We start from the raw sequence: 13,336 nt of genomic DNA, 5'->3' as shown, positions 1-13,336 counted from the left end.
TCCCACCCTCCCTATCCCACCCCTCTAGGCGGTCACAAAGCAGCGAGCTGATCTCCCTGTGCTATGCGGCTGCTTCCCACTAGCTATCTGTTTTACGTAGTACCAGTTCTTGAAGCTACACGATGTAGTCTCAGTTTCATGTGGTTTCCATATTAGCTTTTTGGAAATGGTGATTTTGCTGCGAAGCGGATTCAGCTGCGCCACCAGTCAACCCCCGGAGAGCTGTAATTTCCTCCGTATCCATCACTATTGTAGAAGCTTCCATAGCCACGTCCACCACATCCTCTGCTGCTGCCACGACCACCTCAACCCCCGTGGCTGCTGCTTGCACGGCTACTACTAAAGCTAGGACCGCCAGAACTGCTACTTTGTCTCGGGCACCAAGTCATCCACTCAATCTCTTAGAACGCCCACGACTGCTACCCTTGTCGTCGTGCTCAGAAGCCATACTTTCCAACCAAGATGGTGCTTCTTGTTCAGCTTCAACAACAAGCGCCAACGAATCCTTTGTGATATTTACATGACTTTCATTGGAAAATGAGGTGGCAAGACCAAGGTTTCCTACATGTCCTGTACGGCCAATCCGACGTACATATTCCTCAGTATCACTTGGCAAATCAGAATTGATAACATGTTTGACATTTGAAATGTCTAGTCCTCTTGCTGCCGCAGCAGTAGCCACCAGAATTGGGCTTTTTCCTGAGCGGAGCTGGTGAAGGGCTTCCTCTCTGTCTCTCTGTGATCCGTCTCCATGGATGCTGGTACAGGCGTATCCTTCATGGTATAAGAAATCCTCCAGAGAATCAGCACCCTTTTTGGTCTCCACAGAAACTGAAGTCAGTGAATCCTTCCCTGTGCATTTAAGAGGTCAAGCAGAAACGACCATGTATCTGACTGTTCCACCCAAACTGCTTTCTGCTTCTCGCCTGATTGGAATTTCATGTTCTAGAAATAAATGACTTACTTTACTCCAGAGGGGGAAGGAAGGAAGATTAGTCATGCTCGCTCTGGATTTTTTTTTTTTTTTTAAGTCCCAAAATTCCTTAATTAGGAAGTAAATGCAGTTGAAAAGAGTGTTGACTCCTGCCTAGAAATTCCAGAACAGGGAATGTCTGTCTGCACCACACTGATGCTTCAGATGGTTAGAAAGGCCTGTTCCCAGAGCAAAGTCAAACCTGGACCACCACTTCTGTTTTGTATTAAAGCCATTTTAACATTGTGAGAGAGCAAAGCCAGAGCAGTATCTCAGAAGAAAGTAAACTTACTTAGAAGGGGGTGTACATATAAACGTACGTTTCCTCCATTTTTAGAATTGTCTATCTCTAGTTACAGTACCTTTAGCAAAATCCTGATCCTTCTAGTTGTTGAGTGAGGACAAAAGACAGGCTGTTTATTCTGCCAACATTTTTGCCTTCGTGTTGCTTTTTCTTCCTGGTTGGGTTTAATTAACTAGAGTCTCTAAGGATAAACAGAGAAAAAAAGGCAGCCTTCATGAGGTTTTTCTTAACTCCTCACATTAAAAAGTTGTCTTAGCTCTCTATACTTGCTAAGCATTTCATGTGTTAAAAATTAGATCAGGGCTTCCCTGGTGGCGCAGTGGTTGAGAGTCCGCCTGCCGAGGCAGGGGACACGGGTTCGTGCCCCGGTCCGGGAGGATCCCACATGCCGCGGAGCGGCTGGGCCCGTGAGCCATGGCCGCTGAGCCTGCGCGTCCGGAGCCTGTGTTCCGCAGCGGGAGAGGCCACAACAGTGAGAGGCCCGCGTACCGCAAAAAAAAAAAAAAAAAAAAAAAAATTAGATCAATTTCCTGAAATTAAAAAATAAAACTTTGACACGTGATTCATACATCACATACACTACAGACATACAGTGTTTGTAAACTAATCAATTGAAAATGATCTTATTAATGTTACCTCGGGTCTCTTGTATATCTATCTTGTGCAAACCTCTGTTGATTCTTTTATCCTTTTTTTAAACGGTGATAAAACACACACAACCTGAAATTTACCATCTTAGGCATTTTTAAGTGTACAAGTCAGTAGCATTAAGAGCATTCACATTGATGTGCAATCTCCATCCATCTCCAGAACTTTCTTCATCACCCCGAAGTGAAGCTCTGTCCCATTAAACGGTAACTCGCTCCTCCCCCCTCCCAGCTCCTGGGAACCTCCAGTCTCTGTGTCTATGAGTTCGCTTGTTTTAGGGACCTTACGTAAGTGGAGTCATACAGTATTTGTCCTTTTGTGACTGCCTGATCTCACTTAGCGTAACGTCTGGAAGGTTCAGACATGCTGAAGCATGGGTCAGAATTCCCTTCCTTTTTGAGGCTGAATAATATTCCTGTGCTTTTCGAAGGTATTGTTTTCAAGTTCAGCTTTGTTTTCTTGGCTGGTAGGTTTCGGTGGTTAGAGTCAAGTTTAGAAGAAGCACGTGGGCCCCTTGGCCACGGGGCTTCTGTACTTGGGGCTCTAAGATCGGTCCTCCCGCTTCTGCGTGGCTCGCTGGTGGCCCCTCTCCTCTTGACGTGGGTCTCGCTTTCCGGCCGACGTTGACCCCTCCCTGATAGAGTGGGTCCTTCGGTGCACTGTTTCTGACACACTGAGCCCAAGGTCTCATCCTGCCCCAGTCCCCCTCTGCTGAACCTCTCAATCTGAGAGAAGCCAAGGGACAAAGGTACTGATCCAGTAAAAACCTGTAGCCAGTCCCCTGGAATCCTGTGGCGGGAGTTCGAGGGCCTTTAGCCACATCAGTAGTTTGGATCCCAAAGACGGGCTCGCTCGAGGCTCACTAGCTACTCTGAGCTTCTCTTCTGCACGGTCTGGGTGGGAGCTGCCAGGATGCTGTAACCTGACACCCAGGAGGAGGAGGGGGTCCCAGAAGCAGCCACCTGCCAGGGATGGCATCAGGTGTTGGCATAAAGAGCCTCCGGGATGCCTGCACCCATCTTGCTGTGGGTTTTTTTTTTCTTTTTTAAGTTAGTGGTGCTAAATACGTCTCTTTAACTCATACTCATTCCTCTGCAATTGTGAATCGCAGGGTTGAAACGAGGGAGCAGCAGGGAAGCCGAGGGGCCAGCCAGAGGGTCAGAGTCCCAGACAGAAAGTCAGCAGAGGTGGCTCTTGCCGCCTCTGCTGTGCTCGTGATGGGAGGGCGGGCACAGGCGCCGTGGAAGACTCCTAAGGAAGGAACGCTTGCTCTTCTGCGAGCCAGAGCCCTGTGAGCTCCAGGGTTACGGTCCTGGGAGCCCAGTGTCCAGTGCAGGTCCAGCGTGGGAGCTGGGATCTGACTCACAGCCCAGACAGACGCCAGCAGGAGGGAAGCAAGCTGGGAAGACGGGAGTCCTGGGCAGAACTGGCACGCAGTGTTTGGGGACTTTCTGTTCAGAATCCCAGCACGAATCACGCTGCTCAGGGGCCAGAGGCAGCCCACAGAAACGCGCACCTGCAGCTACTGACGCAGGCTGCTCTCTCGCTCTCCACTCGATTTGAACTGCTGCATGAAAACTACTGGGGTAGATAGACGATGACGGCTCGTCTGCAAAGTCAAACTAATGCAAAATATGCTTCCTCTGCAAGACAGAGTGCCAGCTGTCTCCTGGCGGCATTCGGCCAGTGAGGTCTGCAGGCTGAGCTGGACTTTTTCTTCAGGGCAGAGGAGGTTGGCCAGTGGCCTCCTTTGTACTTCTGGAAACTCTGTCGAGGGTAAGAATGTGGAAAGTGGACCAGTGACCAAACCGATGGAACGGGGGGAGGTCATTCAAAGCCCTGCTTATCGGGCAAGGTGATAACTGAACTTGGCCCCATGATGCCCTCCCTACTGGGCCCGGGATCGCGAGGCTTCTGGGGGAAGGGGGCTTCACTGGGAAGTCACCCTCCCCTGGAAGCGCCGATCGCTGACACAGACTCCACAGAAAGCACATCAGATGCTGCTCTGAGATCCTGGCTAGAGTCGGAAGAGCTGAGCCAGAGCGGCGCTGGGCAGACTGTGTTTGATTCCACAGATTCAGCCTCTACGGGCCTGGCAGGGCCTGGGACTCTGCATTTCTAACCCACTCCCAGGTGATGAGCTACTGCCGGTCCAGAGACCACAGTTTGGGTAGCAAGTCTTAGACAGTTGTCTCTAGGGCCTTGTGATTCTGTTTGCCCTTTGAACAGTTACCTCCTCACCATCAAAAGAACGTGCACCCAGCCTTCTTTCCCCGAAAATGTCCCGCCAGTCTTCTAAAATGCTGCAAAAAAACACACTCCACTCGTTTGCTTGCACGGGCAATTTTTGGAAAGCTAGAGATAAGAGAAAGATCGTTTTCATCTGCTGTTCTCTGGAAGGGTTAAGGAATTTCTCTCTTTGCAAAGCATTTTATCTTTTGACGTGTTGGGCTGCCTGAGGCCTCCCGGGGTCGTGTCCTGCCTGAGAGCAAGTTTGACCCTGAGCGTTGCAAAAACAGCCTGTTTGGGGAGGGAAGGGGCCGGGAGAAGGGGCGTCGTGGCCTATTTCACGAAAACACATTCATCCCCATAAAAAAAACGGGTCTCCTTAACACCATCAGCTTTAGGTCGTCACTATTGGAACAGTTTAACCCAAAGGGTGTACGTAGTGATCAGAAATCAACACATTTCAGAGTAACTGTTTAGAGCGAAGTGTTAGAAACAGAAAACAGCGCTCCTGCGTCACGGAGAGTTTGCTTGAAGCCTGTTTCCTGTTGAAACGAAATTGGAAGCACACTGCCTCCACCCACTTCTCTCTCTGAGTTGTTCAAGGAGCTCTGTTCCTCGTGGAATGACACTTGATTTTCCCCAGTGATGGTCCGTCGTGCGTTTGACCGTCTCTGGTTAAAGCATCTACCAAACGGAGTCCTTTGGAAACTTCCATGTGGGACAAGCATATATTAGAGATAAGAGCAAAGATTAAGTAGGCAGACCTATTAGGCAAATGTCTACAAAGGAAATCATTTCGGAAGAGTAGTGAATGGAGGTAGTGAACCCTTGATTTGCACAATGACCGAGGTCCCTCCTGTAGACTTTAATCACGTGGTCCCTTTGTGCATCCTTATTTCCCCTTGAGGCACTGTATTCCTGAAGGTTTCCTGTCTCCTTCAAGGTACAGAATTTGTACTTTGCATGTGGTGGTTGAGGGGCAGGTGTCCCCTCCCAGAACTTCATTCTGACTGTGACCTTGGGTGAGATCTTCAGGTCCTCCTCTGCAGAATGAGTTTATAATCCTCCCTCAGCTAGATGCTAAAAGGCCTAAATTCCATAAGGTGCGTAAAGCCCCGCATGCAGTGCCTGGTGCAGAATAAACACCCCTACAGGTGCCGTGATTGCTGTTCTCTCCCCTGAACTCAATGATCCCTTGAACTTGACCAGGTCCCTCCTTGCCGCTCTCCCTCGTGCAGCCCCCCTGCGTCCCTGAGTCGTGGAGTCTTGGTAACTCCAAGGCTTTTCGGTGGAGAGATGCGCCCTCAGTGTCTCTCTCCATCCGCATATGGCAGACCCCAGGTGTGTCTTAGGTAGGCTGTTTGTGGACATGAGTTACTAGAGTTTTCACTGACCCCGTTTGCATGGGCCCCTTCTCGGGTTCCTGTGGCCTCCACGACAGGGGTTCCACAAAGACTCGGGCTCTTCCTCAGGCCCGGCTTCTCCCACTCTGCCCCAAACTGCGTCCAGCTGCCTCCTTAGCGATCCTGATTCTTTTGGGTCATGTCCAGGGGGCTCCATCTACATCCAGCGTCTTGATTCCTAATCTGTTCATCAACGTGGCAACAAGAGGATAACACGGTCTTAGCTTGACTGTTGGGTTATTGCTGAAAAATCAGTGAAAGTCACAGCCTCCGATGGCAGCTCGTAAGCCAGCTGTGCCCAAAAGAGCCTGACCATGGGTAGATAACAAGCTTGGGTTGAAGGTAAAGCCCTGTTCAGTGTAGACCCCTTTCGTACCCAGAAGCTTAAAGCAACATTCACTTAGTCACTTGTAGAGACTCAGCTTCAGACACCTGTGCCCTTTCCAACACACGTGCATTCACCCCCGCCTACATCTGCTGCCTCCCAACCTGGGTGGCCCTCTCCCCAGGGACCCCTGTTTCAGCCACTTTGATGGGTTGTCACCTGGAGGGTTCCTGGCATCCACATCTCGGCTTCACCAGCCACTCTACATGGGTCAGTTCACTGCCCCCCACTGGCTGGCTTCCGTCCACATGTTCAGGTCCTCACCCCACCTCCCACCCAGGGCTCAGCACACACAGTCACCTTCTCTGCGTAGTGAAGACAGCTTCTCCCCACATCGCTGACCACACTGGATCCCATCCAGAAAACAACTGTTACATCACCACTGCCACCCAGCCAGCCATCCTGGCCCGTCCATCTCAGGGTCAGAAGGGCCCTACGTTTTACATTCGATTCTTGCCATTAAGAGAGAAAGAACTGAGAGTGCCTTAGAGTGGCCCCTCTCAAATGGCGCCAGGTGTTTGTTTTTATTTTTTATTGAACCTCATAGTTGATTTTTTTACACACATACATATACCCATTCTTTTTCAGATTCTTCTCCCATATAGGTTATTACAGAATATTGAGTAGAGTTCCCTGTGCTATACAGCTGGTCCTTGTCAATTATCTAATTTTTAAGCTCATGTCTTTTTATCATGTTGAGCTGGAGATGGGGTGTTGGAATGAAAAACAAAGAAATCCAGCTTGAAGTAGTTTGCTTTTGTTGTTTCAAGAGAGGAATTCATTCTGTGGGTGTCACTGAAGCGTTAAAGTCCCCCAGCAGCCCTAGAGAAATAGTTCCCCTGCTGTGACCCACACCCAGCTAATTTTGTTTTTATCAGTAGTTAAGGCACTGGTTCCGAGGGAAGTTTTAGCCCTTGGACGTCATCTTTTAAATATTTATCCTTTAAAACAAAATTGTGAACATAAACAGCTTTTCGTGGTCACATACACAAAATTATTATTTTCCCATAGACTTAGTAAAGTCTAAATAGATTTTTATAACATTTTCCTAAAATTTTACTTATGAAACAGCATCAGTATTTTCTTTTTCTTTTTTTTTTTTTTTTTTTTGCGGTATGCGGGCGTCTCACTGTTGTGGCCTCTCCCGTTGCGGAGCACAGGCTCTGGACGCGCAGGCTCAGCGGCCATGGCTCACAGGCCCAGCCGCTCCGCGGCATGTGGGATCTTCCCGGACCGGGGCACGAACCCATGCCCCCTGCATCGCCAGGTGGACTCTCAACCACTGCGCCACCAGGGAAACCCAGCGTCAGTATTTTAAATGATTGTTAGGTGATGGTAGAATTCTAAACTATAGATCATGTTCCGTAAACCACCTTAATCTAGACTAATAATTGTGACTTTGTCTTCAGTAAACTATAGGTAAAAAGTGTTCAGTTAATACAGATAGTCTGAAAAAGTTAATCAGAAGATACTTCATCTGCTTAAGAAAACAAATCTCCTTCAGACGCTTCTGAAGCACTCATTTACCTGCACAAAATAATTTGTTCCTGATGAGTGTTATCGGTTTGTTTAAACCACCCTGAAGAACCTCTGTCTGAGGGCCATGACTTCTTAGCTGGATTGTTGACTTGTTTCTTTTAAAAAAAAAAAAAAAGTAAAATTTTGTTTCTCTTTTCAAAATTCCTCAAATCAGATATTTTTTCCTGTTCAATCGAATCCTTCCATGTTAAATAAAACTAGTCCAAATTTTCACTCTGGTTTGACATTGAGGAAGAGCCGAACTAGGCTGATCAAGTTCAATGGAACAAATGAGGTATAAGCGGAGACTTGCCTGTTAAGCATTTTATTATCTTTCTCTATTTCATTCCTTTCTTTCATGAAATATGAAAATAAAACACTGGGCTTTCAGAAGAAATTGAAGGTGCAGATATATAGTTCAACATGCTAACAGCATGTTTAATTCAATGATTGTACCATATGAAAGATGATATATAAGGAAATTTTCCTTGTGAAGGGGTCATCCTTAGGTGTCAAAGCTCAGAGGCAGGTAAGACCTTAGGGATCAACTAGTCCAGACTCTTCCTCAAGGTAAATTTGGGTCCCAGAGAGGTACAGACACCGGCCTGTAACCACACAGCCAGCTCCTGGTAGAATTGTGAACCCAAGCCCTAGTCAGGTGCCAGCCTTGAGAAACTAATACTGTCATCTAATTTCACTGATTAAGTCATTTTATATGTTAGATCATTTTTTTGAGTAAATTACATGATTCACTATTTTTAAAGGCTTGTTTTGGAAATGGTGAACAAAACATTCTACCAAGTCAAACCCATTGATCATCATAGAACTATATCATGCAACAAAGCTCCTACTTCATTGAGATCCCATACTATGGCAAAGATAAATTCTTCCATTTTAGCGCAGTATGTTTAAAGTCCATAACCAGGTAACATGCTCATCTGAACAAGATGCGTAAGTAAATTAAATGGAGGAAGTCTAGACCTTTGAACAAGTCGATTGTAACATTACTTCAATCCCTGGGGTATTTGATTTTTTAAACGCTAGTGGTTTGAAAGCCACACTAAATTTCAAGGAGTGTAAGGCACCGCATTAACTCTTTCATCACTCTGTACACCTCCAAGAACAATCCCCCATCACTAACATCACCTGGAGTTCACCTGAGTTTTGATTTCTTAAAGTTAGAAAGACTAAATTCTTAAGAATACCTAACTTAGAGAATCCAGAAAGCTGAGATGAGACTCCTGACATACCGAAGGCTTTCTTTCTTTTTTTTTTTATGCTTTTTTGGGTTTTGGCTGCGAGGCATGTGGGATCTTAGCTCCCCGACCAGGGATCAAACCCACACCCCCTGCATTGGAAGGCAAAGTCCCAACCACTGGACTGCCAGGGGAGTCCCCCGAAGGCTTTCTTAAAAGTCCTAGACAATAATGGAACCACTAGGAAGGGGCACGGTGGGAATTCATGGTTCTGAAGAAAGAATACACAGAAAATAATCAACAAGAGGCAGAAGATGTGGTATTTGGAGGGTAGGCGACCTCAGTGTCCCTGGATGCTGCAAAAAAAAACCTGCCCTCTTGTCCATATGCCTGATTATCTTATATATTTCTTATAGTTCTTTTGTAGCCATCATCTCCTTTAATCCTCACAGCAACCTTGTAAATAGACGGAACAGGTGCAGTCATCTTATTTACCGCTGAAGCGAAGGGGAGCCAGAGGGATTCAGTAACATGCTAATAACGTCACTAGGTTGTGACAGAGCTGGTGTTGGATCCCTCCTTGTTCCTGAAGGGTTTGTCCCGAGCAGATTATTCCAGATTCATGCAGCTCCGTGGACATATCCATGTGCTATTCCCAATCACCCACTAAAGAAAGAAAGGACTATTATAACCACCATGATGTTGGTAGGAAAAGAGAGCAAAGTGCATAATTCCATCGCGGCTAGAGGAGGAATCTTTAAAACGCACCAAACTATATCTTATGAAGCCGGCTGTTCATCTCTTACTGGCAAAGCCAAGGGTGGCAGATGCACTACGTATATGGCTTCAACACGGTATGCATTTTATTTTTCTTTGAATACGAATTGCTCCTTTTTCAAATCTGAGGAGCCCTGTAAGAATTTTCTTATGAAACGGGATGGATGCCGTGTTTTACCATGAAAGATTTCAAGGCTCTCCACGGCCCCTTTAACTGCGGATGACACTTGATTTTGTTTTGCAAAAGCCCCTCTTACGGCTGCTTGACTTCATCTCAAGCAGGCTAAATAAAGGAATTTTCATTATTATAACGGTCACTAAGCAGACAACTGGCGTGTCAGCGTTTAGAAGGGGATGCGGTGTTAGGGCAAGGGTGGAAAGATACTGCTGTAACTCGATGTTTTACTTGAGTGGCTTCATTGTGGACGTGGGTGGCAAGTTGGAATGAAGCTGGGGGGTGGGGGGAGGAACGGTACAACACAGAGCCCTTCGTAGCCACAGTGCCAGCTTGATTGGGCCAAATCCCCTGAAACCTATTGAGACTCCCCATCTGTTTGTTCACAATTCGTCTGAGCAACTCTGAAAACTGCCTGAAACCTCCTCGGGCCAGTATTTCTGGGACTCTCTTATGGTTCAAAGCAAAGTGCATCTCTTTGTTTGCCCAGGTTTCCAGTACTAGCTGTCCACCTCCCTCCTGAAACGCTGCTCTGAGCTGCGTGCTCCTGTTTGATCCATTGTAGATGCTGTACTGTCTAGGTACCATAGAGCTGGGTGACTTGGCCATGTTCCTTTGAGTTGAAGACCTCCTGTTCGGTGCAATTAGTTTCCAGAACAGCAATTAAGAAGAGTTTTCTCCCAGGAACTGGCAGCAAGGGTTCCTGTCTTGACCTATTTCGGCTGACTGATTCCTCCCTACATAGTCTGGTAATCAGGCTGTTAGGCGTTTTGGAGTCTTCGCCGCCTGCATTCCTCTACCTTGTGTCTTACACCTTCTGCACTTCAACATAAAATAGCTGCTCACCAAAATGCTATTTCAGTAGTCTGTGGGCGTTCAGGTTCTCTTGGGGTCAGTGATAATTTTTTCTTTCCATATAGCTTTTTAGAAAAGGAAATGTACGGCTACTCTTTTCTTCTAGAAAGTTCCCAAAGCTCTTAAATCATCCTCCAAAGATCCACTTGAACATTGTATGTTGGACCTAAAATACACCTATAAAACCGTGTGATAATGCCAGGCAGTAACAAAGTTAAAATTGCTGGCGTAAGACAGTTGACCTATCAATCAGTATATAGTTCCCAGTTCCTTTGAGACTCATTGTCAAAGTGATGACAAGAACAAGATAACTTGAGAGATAGCAGACCTACCCAGAATCTCCATAATTTCGGCAGCAAGTTTCCATCTTACTCATTTCAGAGATTTCCATGTTGTTGAAAAGAACGGCAAGTCATAATTTTCCCTGCTTGTCAATAGTGGGCAAGGCCACCACAGAATTGGAGCTATCGGGCAATCTGCCGGGGTCGGCTGCCTTGAGCCACGAAAACTCAGGCCCGACCCTCATTCATCAGCCCTGACTGGGGTGGTGATGAGAGGGTGGGCGGGGTGTTCCGCAGACCCCGACAGCTCTCAGATGCAGATCATTTACAACCACAGAGCCCTGTTTCTAAGACTAAGGGCGTAGGAGGAATGAGGCAATACTCCAAAAATGAATTCAGGACAACCAGCAGAAGAATTTGATGTCTTACATTTACCCTTTGCAATATTTGTATTTCCCTGATTACTGGTGAGGTCAAGCACGTTTGTGTGTATTTATTGGCCATTTGGATATTATCTCCTGTGATCACAGGTTTGAGAATTGTGCCTAATTTTCTCCTGAATGTCTATATTGGTACTGACTTGGAGCCCTTTATTCTAAATACAAGCCCCTGTTTGGTTACATGTGTTAGAAATACCTTGTTTCACTCTGTGGCGTACTTGTTCTCGCTCTTAGTCCTTTGATGAGCTGGCACCTCAGATTTTAATGTAGTCCAGTTTCTCCATCTTTTTATGGTTAGTGCTTTCCCAAACTCGTTAACTCTAAAAGTTTACTAGAGATGCAATCATGTTATCTGCAAATGATGGCTTCACAACTTCCTTTTTAGTCCTTATATCTTTTCTTTCTTTTTTTTTTCTTGCTTTATTGTACTGTCTAGAATATATTAGCAAGATCAAGCCAGGAAGTGCTTTTTAACCCCCAGCGTATTATGTATACTTCACCAGTAGGCTTTGAGATGGATGTTAGAACCTACACAAAATGTTTTCAGAACCCAAGCTCACCTTTAAAATTATATGATCCCTTTTTCTTGTCTTATTGCCATGGCTAGGACTTCCAAAACTATGTTGAATAAAAGTGGCAAGAGTGGGCATCCTTGTCTTGTTCCTGATCATAGAGGAAATGCTTTCAGCTTTTCACCATTGAGAATGATGTTAGCTGTGGGTTTGTCATATATGGCCATTATTATGTTGAGGTATGTTCCTTCTAGACCTACTTTCTGGAGAGTTTTTATCATAAATTGTTGTTGAATTTTATCAAAAGCTTTTTCTGCAACTATTGAGATGATCATATGGTTTTTATTCTTCAATTTGTTAATGTGGTGTATCACATTGATTGATTTGCAGATATTGGAAAGTCCTTGCATCCCTGGGATAAATCCTACTTGATCATGGTGTACGATCCTTTTAATGTGTTGTTGGATTCTGTCTGCTAGTATTTTGTTGAGGATTTTTGCATCTATGTTCACTGGTGATATTGGCCTGTGGTTTTCTTTTTTTGCTATATCTTTGTCTGGTTTTGGTATCAGGGGTTATGGTAGCCTCATAGAATGAGTTCAGAAGTAGTCCTTCCTCTGCAACTTTTTGGAATAGTTTCGGAAGGATAGGTTCTAAATGCTTGTTAGAATTCACCTGTAAAGCCATCCAGTCCTGGACTTTTGTTTGCTGGGAGTTTTTAAATTACTGATTCAATTTCAGTGCTGGTAATTGGTCTGTCCATACTTTCTATTTCTTCCTGCCTCAGTCTTAGGAGATTGTACCTTTCTAAGAATTTGTCCATTTCTTCTAGGTTGTCCATTTTATTGGCCTATGTATAACTGAATCACTTTGCTGTATACCTGAAACTAACACAACATTATAAATCAACTGCATTTCAATAAAAAAAATTTTTAATAAGATAAAAAATAAAATTGTATGATACCCAAAATAGCTTACTGTACTATCATATGATAGAAAATACCATAGGAAACAACTTTCCAAGCCCACCTCGCCTTTAATCAGGTTTAGATCAGAGATTCAAATACAGAGAGAAGTAACCTAGGGACAGGGTGATAGTGACACCACCACAAACCAATGCTGTCACTACTGTTGTGAAATAAGCATGACAACTCCCTCTACATGGTGCTTCCTCATGTAGCACTGTTTCCTCTCCTCTCCTCTGTCCTCCTGAGTCTGAATGTTGACTGTGGAATGTTGAATGTTGATGATGTCCCTAAGAAGGCAAGCACTGGCAGACAGAAGGAGAAGGCAAGAAAAGTTGGGCTCACAGAGATATGTATCTATCCAGTCTTCTGATCTGTTCACTTTTAATAGAAGAATCCGTTTTTATGTTTGGACCATGTTTTGCCATCCTTAGGAGTGACGTTCTGAAAGGTGAGCAGTGACTCCCCCAGCATCCCCTGGTTTCCTGTGTGGCTGGCCTGGAGCGTGTTTGTCACATCAGCAGTGTTCTCAAATGTGTACTTACTTCCAGCAACGGTAAAGTCTAACACGGTGATCCTTCCAGAAGCCCAGATTCCATTGGTAGTTATGTGAGTCCTATCTCTGAGCCAGCAAGAAAGTGTGTGAGAGGTTCCAGTGTCCTCGCAGGAGCCAAC

The 13,336-nt window shown here is 45.6% G+C and overlaps 1 protein-coding gene and 1 pseudogene across 3 annotated transcripts in view; one reads left to right on the top strand and one right to left on the bottom strand.

Moving 5' to 3' along the window:
• The window catches only part of COL4A2 (collagen type IV alpha 2 chain), a 178,048-nt gene that overhangs the window by 17,600 nt on the left and 147,112 nt on the right, over window positions 1-13,336 (top strand). The window lies entirely within an intron of this gene.
• LOC101276444 (ATP-dependent RNA helicase DDX3X-like) lies at window positions 108-957 on the bottom strand (annotated as a pseudogene).

Source organism: Orcinus orca, chromosome 18 (genome assembly GCF_937001465.1).
Source record: "Orcinus orca chromosome 18, mOrcOrc1.1, whole genome shotgun sequence".
Taxonomy (NCBI): Eukaryota; Metazoa; Chordata; class Mammalia; order Artiodactyla; family Delphinidae; genus Orcinus; species Orcinus orca.
The sequence above is the reverse complement of the archived record's forward strand: the minus strand, read 5'-3'. Positions and strand labels throughout refer to the sequence as shown.